Source organism: Stegodyphus dumicola, chromosome 6, assembly GCF_044657685.1.
Source record: "Stegodyphus dumicola isolate Sdum_Otavi_A_Nest chromosome 6, ASM4465768v1".
Classification (NCBI taxonomy): domain Eukaryota; kingdom Metazoa; phylum Arthropoda; class Arachnida; order Araneae; family Eresidae; genus Stegodyphus; species Stegodyphus dumicola.
In genome coordinates this window covers 137,805,992-137,824,066 of record NC_140773.1, presented here as the reverse complement: position 1 = coordinate 137,824,066, position 18,075 = coordinate 137,805,992, and the positions used below count along the sequence as shown (strand labels likewise).

The window sequence follows — 18,075 nt, the reverse complement described above, 5'->3', positions numbered from 1 at the left end:
TTAAGAAGTACTGTTACTTTTAGAAATTGCCATATACGACAGGCAGGCAGGCACCTTGGGAGATTTCAGTGTAATATAACAAAGTATTCAGGACTTGTTTTTAGCTGTTGTATACAATGCCTAAGTGTCTGTTTGGCAGATAACAGCAAAAACCTGTGACAGCTTATTTTTTATTTTCAAATTTATACTAATGAACGATCGCGACCAATCGCGAGTACAGATGTTAATTTTCAAGAAAACACCACAAACACCTTTATCGCAGAGGCAACTTTCCCGCGCAGAAGTTAGAATATGAAGATGTCAACAAGGATTGCTGTGTCACATACGAGGACACGCTCAGTTGGAGTTTTAAAAGAGTAACATCTGTCTGTCCCTTTTTTATTTTCTTTTTTTAATTCGAACTCGTAACAGACGGTTTCCAGGGAGGAAGTAGAAAATGCAGGTGTTAGAAGTAGAAGTCCGTTTTTTCTATAAAGCCCGACTTGCTTCTGATTCCCTTTCTCCCTCTCTTGTCGTGGGGGCATCTTTTGTCGGAGACGGTTTTCCAGTTGAAGAACATCCGAATCAAATTATTCCGTCCTTTTTCCTAAGATTCAAATGTAGGTTTAGAATTATTTCTTGAAACTGTTTATTTAAAATTTGCTAAAAATGTATCATTAAGCTTACGTACGTACACACGTATCTATGCATGTTTCTGGCATAACTCAATAAGTAGCCGTAGAACGTTGGAACTTTGTATATGGGACTGCTATAGCATGCAGTTGAGCATCTCCCTTTTTCGCAGCAATCGGCAGCAGCAAACGTGTATACGTATGCTGTTATCCGGCTCGGTGAACTCCGTTTTTTTATTGTGCATTTTTTGCTTTAAAAGTGATTATGTTGTTTCTATGTTCCGGTTAAGGTTTTTATTCCTTTAATTAATCTGCAAGCAATACTTGTAGAATTATTAACAATTTAAAAGTTTAAATGGCGTTCAGTCTAACGAGACCGCCATTTGTTTATATTTGAAACTTAGTACAATAGTCAGCTGGCGTACCAATTTCAGTACCTTTTTTCCGAGTGAGTAAGTTAATTTTCGATTTTGTGCACCGAAAATGTCTTCCTACCTGCTGGTCAAATTGCTTTTATGCTTAGAAATTCTAATTTTAACTGTAAAAAAATATACTTAATTGTTTTTAAATGTATTTCGTGTTTTGTGTTTTTCTGTATCTTTCAATTTTTAATGAAGATATTTTGAGTTTTCATGCATTTTTGCCTTGAAGCGAAGTGAGAACTGAATTAATTGAATAAGAAATATATCTCTAATGAAATTCGAGGAAATAAGTTTAAATGAAATGCAGCAAAAATATGTATAATTTAATGGGCCGTACATGGACGTTATGCGGTGTCCACATCAGATATTTTTCTGTTATGTTTATGCTGCATGATGTATTATATAACATGAGACTGATGCTTAAACTTTCCTAGTAAACGCTGCGTACTATATCTTCGTTCCCCTCCACAACGAATGTTTTCTATTTTTTCTATAAATGCTAGCTCTAAATTTCGGTGATTTCGTCAATAATATTTTTTTAAAAACTTATTTTTAACGTTGTTAATTATTTCTATTTTCGAAAGAGTTGAGATATTTATTCTTATAGTGTAGTATATATATATAGTGAGGCCTCTGTAAGATGATTCTTTATTTTTCTAGATGGTTCTGGTCTTCTGTGGAACCGGTCATCGTTCAGAGGTAACAATTCTAATTTATGTTCCCAAAAATATACGTCACTTTTATTGGTGGTTGTTTAGAGAAGTGATCACGACGAATACGTCTTTCAGGAATACTGGTCACTTTCAAAGGTGGTTGTCTTGGAGAGATTTTCGTTCGAGATGGTTTCACTGTACATATAAGACTATATTAAAATCTAAACATTGAATTCTAAAAATTTCGGATTCTAATATGAAAAATTATGTAAACCGTTATCCTAGCCAAGGCCGAGACGAGGGTAAGGCACTTGCCTCAGGTGAACAAATAGAAGGGGGGCCAAATTAGCTATTCTATCAAAAATTCAGAAAATTATTTTTAAAACATCTGATTTTTAACTTTTAATTTAGGAATACAACAGTGAATATTAAAAGAATTTTATGTTATAAACAATACAGCTGAAAAAAGAAAAGAAAATCTAATAGTATTAATTTATTCTCAAAAGACATGAGCTTTCACAGTATAATACTTTGTAACATTAAAATTTGTTATTGGAAGTAGCTTAAGCTCTTTACTTTGTCACAACAAACTTGCCAAAATCCATTAACTGAACATAGACGGCGACATAACTGCTGAGTTTTGCAATTTCATAAAATAATCCTTCTGGAATAGCATCCGAAGAATAAATAACGGTGATTGAAAATGAAATGTACCATATCATTAGTTATTGTACTTTTTTCTTTTCTTTTTAGTCCAAAGGGGCTTTGTCCCTGAGGGACGATAATTTTCGTTTTGCGTATTACCGTCGAATCACTCTGAATGTCCGTTTCACTTTTCAAACTGTTGCCACCAAATATTATCGCCCTGTATTATACTTGAAGAAATTAAATAATGAAGAATCTGCATAAATGTATGTATGTATGTTTCTCGCATTGTGATAAAAGAACGGTACCTAGAGCCATCCAATTTTAAATGACGTAATCCTACTGAGAATATGGGCATCTGGAAGCCCAAATTTGAAATTTGGAATTTGTTTTATTATCAATTTCATATTTTGTAAAACTTTAACGAATTTTTGATTAACAAACTCAACGATTTCAAAGCGAGCAATGGCAACGTTGTACAGAAAAACATTTTTATCTCCAGCCCGTGAGACTGTGTATCGGAAATTAATATGCTCAATTTAAAATTATTTTGTGATATTGCTCTCGAACTAAATTTTATGGTTTAAGGGCGAAAAACATGACATTTAATAAATAAAGGTAACACACAAAGTGTTAAAAAACGTCCATTCGGACGTAATTTAAAATCTGAACTCTTTCAGATTTTCTTTTTTGCAGTTTTTTTTTTTTTTTTTCTTTTTTCTTTTTCTAACAAATCAACCGCTTCAACAAATTTCAAGTATATTAATATTTTTTGGCACTGTACAGAGGATTTATAATTTTTTTGTATCTTCAACGAGTAGATGGAATGCATTTATATCCGTTTTGAAAACAACATTAAAAGATCATACAGATACACAATCGTCATAAAGAGCAAATGCTGTTTAAGAATTAGATCTACAAATAACAGAAGTATATAGATTATTGAAGGATATGGGTATTAAATCACAAATCTTTGCAATGGGCTGAGAATAACAACATTTTCAAACAAATCAATTTAAAATTTTTATGTTTGTTATTTGCGTGGAATTTAATATTGCGAGAAATCGAAAAAGTAAATAAAGCCTTGCAGGCAAAAACTATAACTGTGTATAAAGCCGGCACGCTTAATAGAGGGAGTATGTATTTCATTACAGGAAATGAGAGAAAATATTTCTCAATGCATTTTTGAAAAATGTAAAAATTTAGAGATTAATACATCATCAGAATTTGAAGAGAAACGAAAACGAAAAGTTAGTAAATGAAATTGTGAGGGATCAATTGATATAAACACTAAAACAAACAGCCGTCCAAGGACATCCCGGCATCCTCACGAAGTTTGCATTCTTTGTAGTTTAAACTGAAGTTTACAAGTAAGCCAGGTACTCCTTTTGTCTTGAGGAGCATTAATTAACTTACAAAAATTGCTAGCAACTTTATTTTAAGGATCGAAGTGAACAGCCAGCGACTGTTCACTTCGATCTTTAAAATCACGTCTCGGAATCTTGAAGAAGGTTGCATCCTTCAAGGCATAAATTGAAAGTCCTGTGGGTGACGGAACTTTTACGTTGAAATCGATGGCTATTCAGTTAGATCTTCTCACGGATGTGCAAATTGGTGAAAGTTGCATTCTTTATAGTAGAAAATGGAATTCATATGGGTGCCAGGTATTCCTCATATCTTGACGAACAATGGCTAAATTTGCATGAAGATTCCGGTACCTTTATGCTAGTTTTCCGCGCCCGTCAGATCACCTCCATCTGTCCCTGGTTTCTCTTATGACATGCAAATCCACACTGATTTGTATCGTCTCTCTCTCTCTCTCCTTTTTTTTTTTTTTTTTTTTTTTTTTTTTTTTTTAATAAACCAAAAACGTAATGTTTCGAGAAAGCATTGTTTGTGTACTTCTACACTCAGCATTTTTCAAAATCAGACCAAAAAAATTACAGTTGGCATCAGGGCATAGCCCCCAAACGAGACAGGTGATATTTCCTCTATGTAAAAATACCAGGGAGCGCGCAGCCACGTGTCTTTGGGGAGAATTATTGTATTCCTTTCTTAGCCTCTTTTTTCACCCCTCCCCTTGACGGGGTGCAAATGACCTCCATGAACTCGTAGTTTCTTGGCTATGAAAAATAAAGAGGTAAAGATCTGCAATCATGCAAAAAGAGGAGTTTTAAAAACAAAACTGGCAAATAATTTCTAAAATTCCTTTGTCACTATTTGTTGGTAACGTACTTCTGCCCGTGACGAATGATTTAGAACTTTGTTTGATATGATAAACGATGGAAAGGGAGAAAAAAATACCTAATTTTAGATTGAGAGAGGAAGAAAAAATGTAGAAAGTCGCCTATCGTGTAAGTGTGCCTATGTGTGCAATGAATAATGCGAAATTTATGTGTCTTTATGATATATCATGTCTCTTAAGAGCGTATTATATGTTTTATTAAATGATGTGTTGAAGGTATTAAATAATTATGAAGAATAATTTAAAAACATGGTGTTTGCAATGCTTCGTTGCAAACCTTCGAGCACTTCTGAACATTTGTTATTTATCAAAACTTTAAAATGAAGCTGAAATACTCTTATCAGGAATCTGTCGCTACGGAGAAACTTAGAGTATTTAAGATAGTTATTATCAGCGTAGGCAAGGCCAAAAATCAAATGAAATGGAGTAAAAATAAATTCTATAGATGTACACCCAAGAACACGCTACATTATAATGTATACCATATAAATTTACTAATTAAATTTATATATATTATAGCTTTATATATATTTACAGTTTTATAATTAAATTTGAAACATAAATATCTTACTCTTTCCGGAATGGCAAAACAAAAATTTAAAACCGCCGAATTTTTAATCAAACCTTCATAAAAAAAAATCTGATGAGGATACCACCATGACTTTCTTCTACGAAATATTAAATTATACGCATTTTTTGCTGCATTTCGTTTAAATTTATTGCCTTGAATTTCATTAGAGACAGATTTCTCATTCAATTAAATTCAGTTTTCACTTCGCGAAAATGCAAAAATGCATAAAACCTCAAAATATCTTCATTAAAACTTGAAAAATAAAGAAAAAATAAAACACCAAATACAGTTAAAATAATTAAAAAAACAATTTTTACAATTAAAATTAAAGTTTCTACGCAAAACAAGCAATTCGGCCAGCAGGCAAGACGGCAGAGTTTTCGGTGCACAAAACTGAAAGTTTACTTTTTGGGCCCATTCGGCAAAAAAACACTGAAGTTGGTGCAGAAATTGACTTAATTCACTATTCTGCTAAGTTTCAAATGTAAACAAATACGGCTGCTGTGGTAAACAAAAATTAGGCTTAGCCGCATTTAAATAACTTTCAAATTAAGACACAATAACACGCCGAATAAATACTGATTCAGAAGTCAAACAACAAAAATCAGCGTTAATTCACAAAATTTTCACAGGACTAGTCCTGTGACACAGGACTTCACAGGACTTAGTTTAGGTTCACAGGAGTTAGTTTCCTGTTTCACAGGACTTAGTCCTGTGAAAATTTTGTGAATTAACGCTGATTTTTGTTGTTTGACTTCTGAATCAGTATTTATTCGGCGTGTTATTGTGTCTTAATTATAGAAGCCCCAAACAGGCTTACATTTTGCTTTCTTTTTTGCACGTGGTGTGGCCGCCATTTTGTGATTGTAGGAGTTTCGGTGAGTACATTTTTGCAATTTTCAAGTTATGTTTATGTTTTGTACATTTGGATATTGTGCTTTGCTTGTCTGATTTCATGCATTTTGCTTACAAACATTTTGTTTTCTATTCATTTCAGTGAGGGATTTTTCTGCTATTTTGTGTGTACTTTATTATTGCTCAGTTAATTTAGTTTGATTTTCTGCATTGTTTATCATGCCTTCATCCGTTAATCGTTTCACTAAATTACGCCTGAAACGGCAAAAATTCCTGAATCATCTTGACTTTTTACTTAAATGTAAATGTAAAAAATTGATCCCCAATTTTATTCAAATCAAATCTAATCAAAAACCTTCGAGTCGAGTTTCAAGAATTCTGTTAAATTGCAAACTTGCCTTACTTCGGTCCGTGATAAGGGATACACGTCAACAATTGTCCAAAATTGAACATGAACTCTATAAGCTTCATCTGGAACTCGCTAAAACATATCCAAAATTCACTGCCCTTGAACAAAAGTGTTGGTCTAGAACGGAGAATGCAGTTAACCGTCATAAAAACACCCTTGCAGTTAAATTCGAAAAACTTCCTTTACAGTCTTCCAGTTCAAGTAGTTCAAAAAATCTTCCCATTGTAAACATCAAGCCAATAGTTAATATTTCTAATGTTAGTCTTTCAGAAGAACAAGAGAGAATTCTAAAATATAATTTTAACTTCTCACAAACCTGTAAACCCTCGATTCCAAAGATTTTGGCTCCTATCGAAAAAGCTTTCAAGTTCAGTAAAATTTCAGATTCACAGAAAGAAATGATTAGGCATCTTATCGCTCATAATGTGAAATTCAATAATAAACCTTTGAAACCAAATCTAACTGCGAGAGAAAGAGCTACAATGCGCGAGATTCATTCTAACCCGGATATTGTCATTTCAAAGGCCGACGAAGGTGGCCAGATAGTCGTCATGGATAAGAACACTTACATCGATGGTGTCACTAAACTCTTAAACGAAGGACCATATAATCCGATCCCTAAAGATCCTTCACCTTCGGACTTATCCAAAATAAAAACTGCGATCAAATCTTCGCAAATCATTTCAAGCAACTTAAAACATTCGCTTATCCCATCTGTTGCGAATTGTGCCAGATTATATGCTCTTCCCAAAATTCATAAAAGTGGTATTCCTTTCCGCCCTATTGTATCAAATTTAGGTACTGCCTCGTATCCATTAGCTAAATATTTAGTTTCTAGATTTTCCACTCTATTAGACAATAACATTTACACCATAAAAAATTCAATAGAGTTTGTAAAAAAGGTTAAAAACATTTCTCCTCGTAATTTACTCAGGTTTCTTTTGATGTAAAATCATTATTCACCAATGTCCCAGTGGAGGGTGCATTAAGATGTCTAGAAACCAGACTTCGCGAATTTCATTTCTCTTGCATCGAAATTGATGAGCTAATTTCTCTCACTCAACTCTGTTTGAAACAAACACATTTTGTTTTCCAAAATAAATATTACAAGCAAACTGAGGGATTAGCCATGGGAAGCCCCCTCAGTCCCATCCTGGCTGATATCTACATGTATTATTATGAATCAAAATTGTTTGAAACTTTAAACTTCCCGGCATGGTTCTGCTACGTAGACGATACTTTTACCCTGTTTGAAGGTAATAAAGATGATTTAAATAGAGTTCTTTCAACAATGAATTCTATTGATCCTGCTATTCAGTTCACTTTTGAACTTGAGACTTGCAATTCTCTTCCGTTTCTCGACATTCTGATCACACGTAACACATCCAACTTCAGTACTACAGTTTACCGTAAACCTTCATCGGTTTGCCTTCCACCACACTTTAAATCATGTCATCCGACTAAACAAAAGTTAGCTTCATTTTATTCCTATGATTTCCGTGCTCTTCAAGTTTGCTCCTCCAAACTAGCCCTTGATGAGGAACTAAATTATTTAAAAGCAATAGCTATTGACAGGGGCTTTTCACCCAACATTATTAATCAAGCAGTTAAAAAATTCTCATCTCAACACACTAAAAGCCACACTCTTATTTTAGGAGATTATAAAAATTCTGTTGTCATTCCCTTCTTTCCATCAATTAGCTATAAAGTTGCACATATTTTGCAGAAATTTAACTTTCGGGTTGTTTACTCTCCCATCAATAAAATTCCAACTTCTATACTCAAGGACCCCATTCCGGATATGAATTCCTGGGGTATTTATAGGATTCCTTGCCAGTGCGGTTTAATTTACATTGGCCAAACTAAGAGAGCCTTAAAATTTCGCGTCAAAGAACATGAGGCATATGTTAGAAAAAAGGAAACACAGAAGTCTTCTGTTGCTCAACATTGTTGGTCCGAAAATCACACTTTCAATTTTTCTGCTGCCAAAATTATTCAAAAAACATCTTCCATTGGAGAACTGGATTTTCTAGAGGCATTTCACATTCATAAAAATCTTTCTGTTCTAGTTAACGATCCTAATTCCAATCCAAATTTGCCTTCGGCTTTTAGAGAAATTATGTTTTAGTTCTGGTTTCGCCAACAGATGGCGCCACTTGCTTATTCTTGTCCAGGCTTTCTTATCTTATCTAAACATTATTTCCTATCTTGTTCATTTGCGGTTTTGCAGCTGAAGATGATGGTTCGGTAAAACCATCGAAACTAGTCCTGTGAAAATTTTGTGAATTAACGCTGATTTTTGTTGTTTGACTTCTGAATCAACTTTCAAATTGTTATTAATTCTACAACTATTGCATGTAAATTAACTAAAGGCTTCAAAACCTTAACCGGAAGATAAGAATAATATAATTCAATCATTTTAAAGCAAAAAAAGCCCAATTTACCAACATATAACAACACACACACACACACACAAAAAAAAAAAAAAAAACAGCTCACTCAGTTGAGTAATAGAGTGGGTATGTACAGTGGTGGCCAAAATTGTGGACACTTTTGGAAATTTTTATGTTTTTAAACTTTGTATGCTTATAGAAAATGTTACGTTTCGCAAAATGCAAACTTGTATATATCATTTTAAAGATAATTTATTACTGAATTCAATACAAAACACAAAATACAATTATTTGCAATACAAAAAACGTTATACGTACTTTAATATAAATAAAAAACACAGTTATGAAGTGGTTTGTAATGTCTAGCTTTTCTGGCCAATCACTATTTTTGTTCTGAGAACCAATCAAATGTTAGTAACTGCCAGTAGAAGCTGACATCATGCTTACACTTGAAACAATTCATTATTTTGCTTTGTTCTGTAGAAGGAGGACCTGTTTCTTATACACTGCAATTAAAAGTAGGAATTTTTGTAAAAATTTTTAACATTTAGTCAAGAAGCAATGACATCAAATAAAAGAGTAGATTAGACACCTAGAAAGAGATGTAATATTATTGTGTTACGAGAAAGTGGTCTTTCCTATGCTGAAATTGCAAGACAGGTGGGTTGTTCAGTGACTACATCTGGAGTCCGAAAGTTTTGTTTACGATATCAGGAAACAAATTCAATAAAAAAAATATGTAAGATGTAGAATAGGAAAAGAGCTACATTCTGACTGCATTCAAGCAACTGTGAAGGACCCAGTTAGTGTTATGATTTGGTCATGCATGTCAACAGATGGTATTGGTCGCCTTCATGTCATCGATGGGACACTGAATGCCAGAAAATACATTGACACTATTCTAGAACCAAAACTTCTACCTTCCATGACAGATCTCTTTCCCAACAGTGCTTCGTTTATTTTTCAGCAGGATTCTGCTCCTTGCCACACGACCAAAATATCGAAAGAGTGGTTTCTTACAAAGAGCATTAAATTATTGTCATGGCCAGGAAACAGTTCTGACCTCAATCCTATCGAAAATTTGTGGCACCGTTTGAAAACTCTTGTCCGAATGAGGCGCCCATCAAATAAAAGGGAACTAATTGAGGCTATAATTGTTTCCTGGCATCATGTAATAACGAAAGAATAGCTTAAAACTCTTGCCAGCTCAATAAAACGTCGATGTGAAGCTGTAATCAAAAATAAAGGGTACCCTACTAAGTAATGATAACTCACTGCAATCATCACTATCTAATGTATATCGATAACTATTATCGTTTAACTTTTTTTGTATTGCAAATGTTGAATTTTGTGTTTTGTATTGAATTCAGTAATAAATTCTCTTTAAAATGATATATACAAGTTTGCATTTTGTGAAACGTAACTTTTTCTATAAGCATACAAAGCTCAAAAACATAAAAATTTCCAAAAGTGTCCACAATTTTGGCCACCACTGTATATGTATTTTTGGTGCCGCCGATTGCAAGCACAAGGGAGGTGCACAGCTACATGTTATAGCAGTCGTATACTCAAAATTTGAACGTTCTGAGTTATGGGAGATACATACATACGTACAGACGTTACGGAAAAAAATTTCTTCTGAATCCACTTTAAATCAATTTTATAATCCATTTGGAGAAAAGCAGTCTTTCATTCTGTCCTTACGTACAGATGTCAAGCAAAAACATCGTTAAAACGCATTCGATAGCGGTCAAAATGGATATTTTCGTTGAAATATAACACTCGGAATTTTACGTGATTAGAATACTTCATTTACATCGTACAAGGAAGTAATAAATCTATGTATATAAATATATGTCGTAAGATATATGTATATAATGAGTGAGGACCTCACAGAGTGGTTGAGAGTCATTTTGAAGGTTAAGCGTGAGAAGTTCATTCGGAATAAAACTATAGATTTGTATGAAAGACAAACGTACGGACACTCTTCTTTATTTATATTTTAATAAATAAAGGTGACACACTGTTAAAAAAATATAATACAGGGTGATAATATTTGGTGGCAAGTTTGAAAAGTGAAACGAACATTCAGAGTGATTCGACGCAGAACGAAAACAATAGTCCCTCAGAGACAAAGCCCCTTTGGACTAAAAAATGAAATTAAAAAAAAAAAAAAAATAAAAAAAAAAAAAAAATAAAATAAAATACATGACTCCCTCCCAAATTTTTACAAAAATAAATAAATATAATAAAAATAATGATTATTAGTATTTTTCCTGTCTAACCTCTCTCGAGTCATGCGACTCTCTTTAGCCATTTTTAGCTTTTATGTATTTTCCTCTTTCTGCTCAGTTTTAATATTTCTCATGTGTAGGTAGGTTTCGAACCACATGTGCTCCGTAAGACATAATCCTTGGCCTTGACTAGAGAGAGACTGGAAGCTCTGACAGCGATAGTTAAAGTGCGAGATTTTTTTCATCTGCCGAGGTCAGGTGCTTCGGATGTCATCATGGCCCGTTTTGGCCGCCTTTTGAACGTGTCACCAATACGGAAATCTGTTAATATTTCTAAACGTGTACAAATTTAAATTTATGTCTGTGTCTTCATGTATTGTGATAGTGATGTAAATAAAAGATTGATGCATCATTATGCTATCATTCTTGCTTCTGGATTTTTCATGACTTCACAAGATACTCAAGACAAAGGGATTTCATTTGCGGAAATTAAATACTAATCATTCCTATGTAAATTCAGGAAGGGAAAACAAATATGAGAAAAATATGGATTTCGGGCAAGAGACAGGTTTCTTGGGGTTGAAGTGGGATCCGAATGAGGATAAAATTAATTACATTTGAGAGATTTTACATTCCATTGATGCTAGAATTACCAAGTGACACGTGCTGAGAGTTCTTTCAAAGATATATAACCCATGTGCAATGATTGTCCTTTTATAATAACAGTGAAAATTCTCCTACAAGAGATGTGCCAAGCGACTTAGAAACTTAATGGAGGACTTGGTGTTCTGAACTTTGTGAACTTGGATCAGTATCTTTTGAAAGAAAAAAAAAATTTGAAAGTGCAGTAATTTTTTTTTCTATGTATTAATGATGTAACTGTGCTCACATATATATATTAAAACTTAATATTTGAATAATTTTATTTGGAATGTTAAAAATCAAGTTTATATTTGTATGTCAAATGATTGTGAACAATTCTGATGCTTCGTATCATGATGTAATATTCTATTTGTGTTTTACTTCACGTAAATTCAAAAAGTTCCTGAATATAAACTTTGCAGAAAATCAATGGTAAATGAACACTGGAGGTCAGGTGGAAAGTATTATATAGTTGCTGCGCCATTCGATTAGAGAGCGTTGTCTGTGCTTCGGTAGTCAGTGGCAGACAAGGTGCTAGACATGTAAGATACGAAAGTTATAGATAGCCTAATAATGTATCGTAAATGAATTTATTTTTGTTACTTTATTGTTAATAAATTTTGTTATGAGATTTGAAAAAAATTCCTGCACCATTAGCCCCACTGAATCTTCAGATGTAATACTTGGCTCATTGTTAGTTGTTTAATCAACTCTGAAGCTTCTCTCGCAAGAAGCAACAGTAACACACACTGCTCTAGTGCCAAATAAATTAATGTAAATCTTTAGTGTCAAGTATGAATTAGGGACTGATTCTTCGAAGTCCATTTTCACGATAAACTTTTAGCATTTTAAATGCAGAGTATTTTTAGCTTTGTTCTTTTTTATATTTCTACATAAAGGTTTAAAGGTACATATAGTTAAATAAAATAAAGGCACATATAGTTAAACGTAAGATTTTTTGGAGGCCCCCTCTATCAGAGGCGCGGGGCGCTCCTGCTCCCTCGGTATGCCCCTGAATACACTAATTAAAATTTACTTATGCTGTTTGTTAAGCTGTAAGCTTATGCTGTAAGCGATGTTAAAAATTATTACAGCTTAGCTGTTAATAAACCACCAAGCTATTTTTATTTCAAAGATAATGGTATTGTTGACTATCACAAATCATTTAGCAATTAAAAAAAAAAAAAACTGACCTTCGAATTATACGGAATATCGAGTTTACGAGATTCTGTCGTACATTTATATACTATGATCAATTAGAGGGGACAGAAACTATCTTAATGTTCAACCAACTATGTTTTTTAAAAAGCGTGGCTCTTGAGTGTTCCATCAAAAATCAGTACTTGAGTGATGTCTTTCTGAATGTCCGCTTCGTCTTTTCCTCAACTTTTACGATTCTTAACCCCCCCCCCCGACTGCCTTGAGTAACATCTACTCTTCACAGCAACGTCACAAGAGATTTAATTTTTTTTTCTTTTACAATGGTAACGCAATTTTCCTTTTGTTCGAAACGACTTTCTTGCGTAATACTGACTCTTTCACCAAGTCTTGTTATCGCCTTCTTGTTATTATTATTTTCCCTCTCTCTCTTTTTTTTTTTTTTATTTACCGCTTGAAAGTTATTATGCAAAACTCATGTGAGAAAGTTTCGGCGGATTGAGTAATTTCTATCTTTACGCAAAAAAAAAAGTATTCAAACATGGCCATAAGATTTAAAACAGAAATTCTATTATGCTCTATTCTGAGATATAACTGGAACAGCGAATGATCAGTTTAAAGAAGATTTCACTCCTTAAATTTCTCTTAATCCTACCTCTTAGTAGATATGTCCGAAAGTGGCCAATAATTTTTAGAATAGGAAAAAAAGCATGGAAATTATCTGCGGATGGAGGTGATCTTCTCGGAGCTGGCAGTTTTCATAAATGTGCCTGCAGCTTTATGCAAGTTAACCAGATAGAAGGTTCAGATTCAAGTTAAACCAGATATAATAATGCCCCGCAGCATGAAGACGCAAAGGTGCCTGGCATTTTTATGAAGTTCATTTGATACCATAAAGAATGCAATCTTCATCAAGACCTTCAAATCTAATACGTTCCTTTGAAGATCTGTCGCCGATTTCAGTAAATGTGCCCGCCATATTGCAAGTTAGCTAATGTTCATTAAAACAAAAGAACTGCCTGACACTCTTACTAAGTTTAGTTTTTAACTCGATAAACGCATTTTTCATCAAGGCGCCGGGATGCCCGTGGTCGGGTCTTTATTTTAGTGAATAAAGGTGCTTAAATGTGTTGCACACTTATGAAGTACAGTTTAGAACTAAGAAAAAACAGCTTCTATTAAAGTGCCGTACATTTATGGTAGTCTATGTCTTGGCGAAATGTCCATCATAAATAAGTTGCTGGCACCTTTATGCAAATGAAATACTGTTTGCCAGCAGTCTTATGAAGCAGGTACCATTATTAAGTTCAGTTTACGACTTGAAGGAAGCAACTTTCATCGAGGTACTGGTATCTTTTATATCAGAGCATCTTTATTAGGACTTCTGGCAAAATTCTCTCATCAAGGTACCGGCACCATTACGAAGTGCAATTTATAACTTAGAGAAAGCACCTTTCGTCGAGGTTACGATTGCTATTGTCTTGACGAACAATCTCCAACTTGCATAAAGGTGTCGGCATCTTCAGCGACAGAGGAAGAATTTTAGCCCTCGTCTCCTCTGGAAAGTTTTCGAATTCCTGATAACCCCACCCGCCCCTGGATATCATGCATTCCCTCTGAGGCACGATTAAGAGAAAAGCCGTACTTAGGTATTTTTTTTACCTGAGGCAAAGAGGTAAATATGAGCCCCTATATACACTTATAATGTTTTGTGTTTTTTGCAAACATAAAAATGTAAGAAACGTTTGAAGACAAGTGAATTAACATTATGTCTTATAGGGTACCACAGAGACTGGGAAAGGGTATAAAGGACCCTTTATTTAACTCAAATAAAAGTTAACAGACGGACCCACTCGTGTTAATAAAATATAGCCAGCAATTATGGCTTAAATGAAGATAATGAATTTGATTTGACTAAGTAATAGTAAGCTAGCGTAACGACTACACAGTTAACGGACGCGTAAGTTGGCTCTGACATAAAGGTCCGCATGATAAGCCTAATGGCGAGAATAACGGAACGCCGCAGAATACTACTTTCAGGAGAATCGAAATTAGCAATGTGGTCTGATTCTACTTTCTAAAATCTTCCTTTAAATAGTACCCTCTCTCTTTCTGCCTCATTTGAATATCAAGCGAGCTAGAAATTTTTATATATTTAAAAAAAAATTTTACTTAAATTATTATATTTCAAAACTATGTTTCTACATGTGTTTCAGAGTCTAAAGTTAACAATCAAAATTTATTTTCGAAAATGAATAACCAACTCTTCGTAACCAATTTCGTGCCCCTTCTAGGTGTTTACCAATAGGCGAATGCTTCACTTACTAGTTATTTTTTAGAACAGGAAAATCGATTATCTGAATCCATTTTGTTCTTTTCGGTAAGAATAATTCTATTGCCATATAAAAAGCACAAAACGATAAAAATCAAATTGCGTTAAAAATAACTCTTAATGTCTTAAGAATAATTAATATTTACTAACACATGTAACTTTATTTTGCATCGAACAGCAATTTAGTAAACAAAAGGAGGCAAATAATAACAAAGAAAACCTTCTAAAAAGTTGATGAATGGAACTCCAGAACACTTTCCCGCTGTAGGGGGAAAAAAGCAGACTATCATAAACGAGAAATCGATTTTCTCCATCTGCTGCGAACTCAGATAACATATGCGCCATCTAGTGGCTGCGAAGTGTGTTAGGAGAATCCGATTTAAAATTTTGAAAATAGGAATGACTTTCACATAAACTGAAGTATTCTTTCTGTCAGTGGAATAACGTACCATTCCACCAAATGAAAAAGTTTTCATTTTCGAATTTCTTTTTTTTTAAATATTTTTTTCATGTTTTAAAATTTTAATAGCATTATTTCTATTAATCTTAAACACTCTCATAGCTATCTCATAATGTATTCTAAGGAAATGCTTTTTATGATTAGTTTGCTTTTTAGAAAGTGAATAAAGTGCACATATTACTGCTTCAAACTACTTCTTATGTGAAATATCTCCCCAATGGGGTCAGTATTGACTTCCCACCGGGAGGGGGTTCGATAAAATTTTAAAGGATAAAATTTAAAATTCGTGATCATTGATGATCACGAAGGCCGTTTGGGTGTCTACAGCCTAATATGAACCGGCAATCAAGATTACGTTAATTACCAAAAAAAATATTAGTAAATTTGGTAGTCAATTGTTTATTGATTTATACAGTAAGGCTGAACTGCGATATGTCGAATCTTGATATTATGATGTTAGAAGAGTTTATTATTCTGAAAGAGAATGTTCAAGCACGAGTTTATTCAAAACACATATGTGCGCTAATATACGGAATTTAAAATTCATCCGAAAGAAATATCCCAGCTAGAAAGTTGTTACTGAGAGAGAAATGCTGCATGTCGTTGTCTCCTCTATCGCTAGTCGTAAAGTTATGACATACTATAATATTAAGTAGGAAGACTACTGGGGAAATTATTACTTCCAGGGGCGGATGGGGCAATCGGTAATTCGGAAAATTTACGGCGTCACCAGCAGCTGTAGGTCTTCTTTGTTAACATGCCGTCACCTTTGAGGTAAATCGGTGATAATACGCTAGTATGGAAGTTATCATAAAGGTGCCGGCACTTCGACGAAGATACTTTCACCGGGTTATAAATTGAACTTAATAATGCTACCTGCATTATTGAGTTTACTTACTTAATGAGGGGATTAAGTACGATTCTTAATGAACATGCTCTGATATAAAGGTACCAGCACCTCGATGGAAGTTGCTTTTTTTCAAGCCATAAACTGAACTTAATGGTGGTACCGGCTTTATAAAGTTGCTAGCATCGTTAGCTTCATAAAGTTATGAGTATCCTTACCAAACACTGGCTCAACTATACAAAGGTGCCAGCACCTTATATAGGAGAGTTCAGTAAGATAAAAATCTGCACCTATGATGCATGCTTTCTCAATCTAAACTACACAAGCGTGCGGGCAGTTTTATACATGACAGTGACTATTTACTAAAATAAACAGCCGACCATAAGCATCCCGGCATCTTGAGAGCTGCATTATTTGTGGCGTCAGGGAGTTTCGCCACAAATAATGCAGCTTTCGTCACGATAAGGGTGCCAGCACTCCTATATCTTGACGAAGAGTGGGTATCGGAGACTGTTCACTTAGATCTTTACAAAAGCGTCTCCAAATCTCGACGAGGTTTTTAAAGTATGAGCTGAAACTCCCCTATGGGTGCCGGCATCTTTACATCTTACGTTATCTAAGTGATCAATTGTCGACGTGAAGTCGACAATTATTCACTTAGATCTTCATATGGGCGTTCCACCTTGATGAAAGTTACATTCTTCATTGTAAAAGCTGAAATTCATAAGAGTGCTAGGCATGTCTTGATGAATAACGGTTAATTTGCGTGATGGTGTTAGCACATTGGTGCAATTTCTCTACGCCAGTCAAATTCCTTCCTCCGCTCCTGATTGCTTCAGTACTCTCATAACATATGCTCACATCTTTTAATGGTTCAACTCTTAATAGCAGCTTTTAATGGCTCAACCGCTCAACTGATCGGCGTTGGGCTTTATTTTGCAACTTGTGCGGCAAACACTCGTGAATATTCTTATCCTCATGTGGACTGGCGTCAAATGAACACAAGCATTTTTCTAAAGGCAAATTACAAAATAAAGCAGCGTGGATATAACGTAGATTTTATTTATTTATTTTTTTCTCTTTTAAACTGTAATTATAGTCTTATATGTTTACAGAGATCACATTATTCCGGCAGGACAATTAAACCAGAAGGGGTAGGGAAAGTTAGAATCTCAAGACTTCATTGAAATTAATGTCTCCAAAAAGAGTTTACCAATAAAGATTTTTAAGTGCTAAAATAATATTAAAATTTATAAAACATTAAAAAGATTGTGTGACACTTACCATATATAATACGCGACATTAGAAGATCATTTCGTAATTTCAACAAAGCTGCAAACATTTATTTAAATTATGAATGAGATATATTATAAATTAAATAAATTTTAATTTTTATTAATTAAATACACTAATAAAAATTTTAAATAAACGTTTAATTATTTTGTGTTTTTAACTCGCACAATTTATTAATCCATGACAGATTAATTCAGTCTGAAAGATAAATTAGAGATCTTATGCTTTGCTGAACCGCAGCGACCTGAAAATCGGCTATGCACGAGAGCTTGTGGAAGACAAATTAAAGATCATACGCTGTGCGA

At 33.9% G+C, this 18,075-nt stretch overlaps 1 long non-coding RNA gene across 2 annotated transcripts in view; it reads left to right on the top strand.

Annotated features, from left to right (window-relative positions):
* Nucleotides 1-421: 421 nt before the first annotated feature.
* Nucleotides 422-18,075, top strand: part of LOC118194657 (uncharacterized) — a 96,990-nt gene continuing 79,336 nt past the window's right edge. Inside the window, exons 1-3 of one of the 2 annotated variants that reach the window (XR_004759127.2) lie at nucleotides 422-599; nucleotides 1,694-1,732; nucleotides 11,179-11,450. This is a non-coding gene — a long non-coding RNA (uncharacterized LOC118194657). Of the gene's footprint in view, nucleotides 600-1,693; nucleotides 1,733-11,178; nucleotides 11,451-18,075 lie in introns of those variants that run through there. The other variant, XR_015041488.1, reaches the window with a different exon arrangement.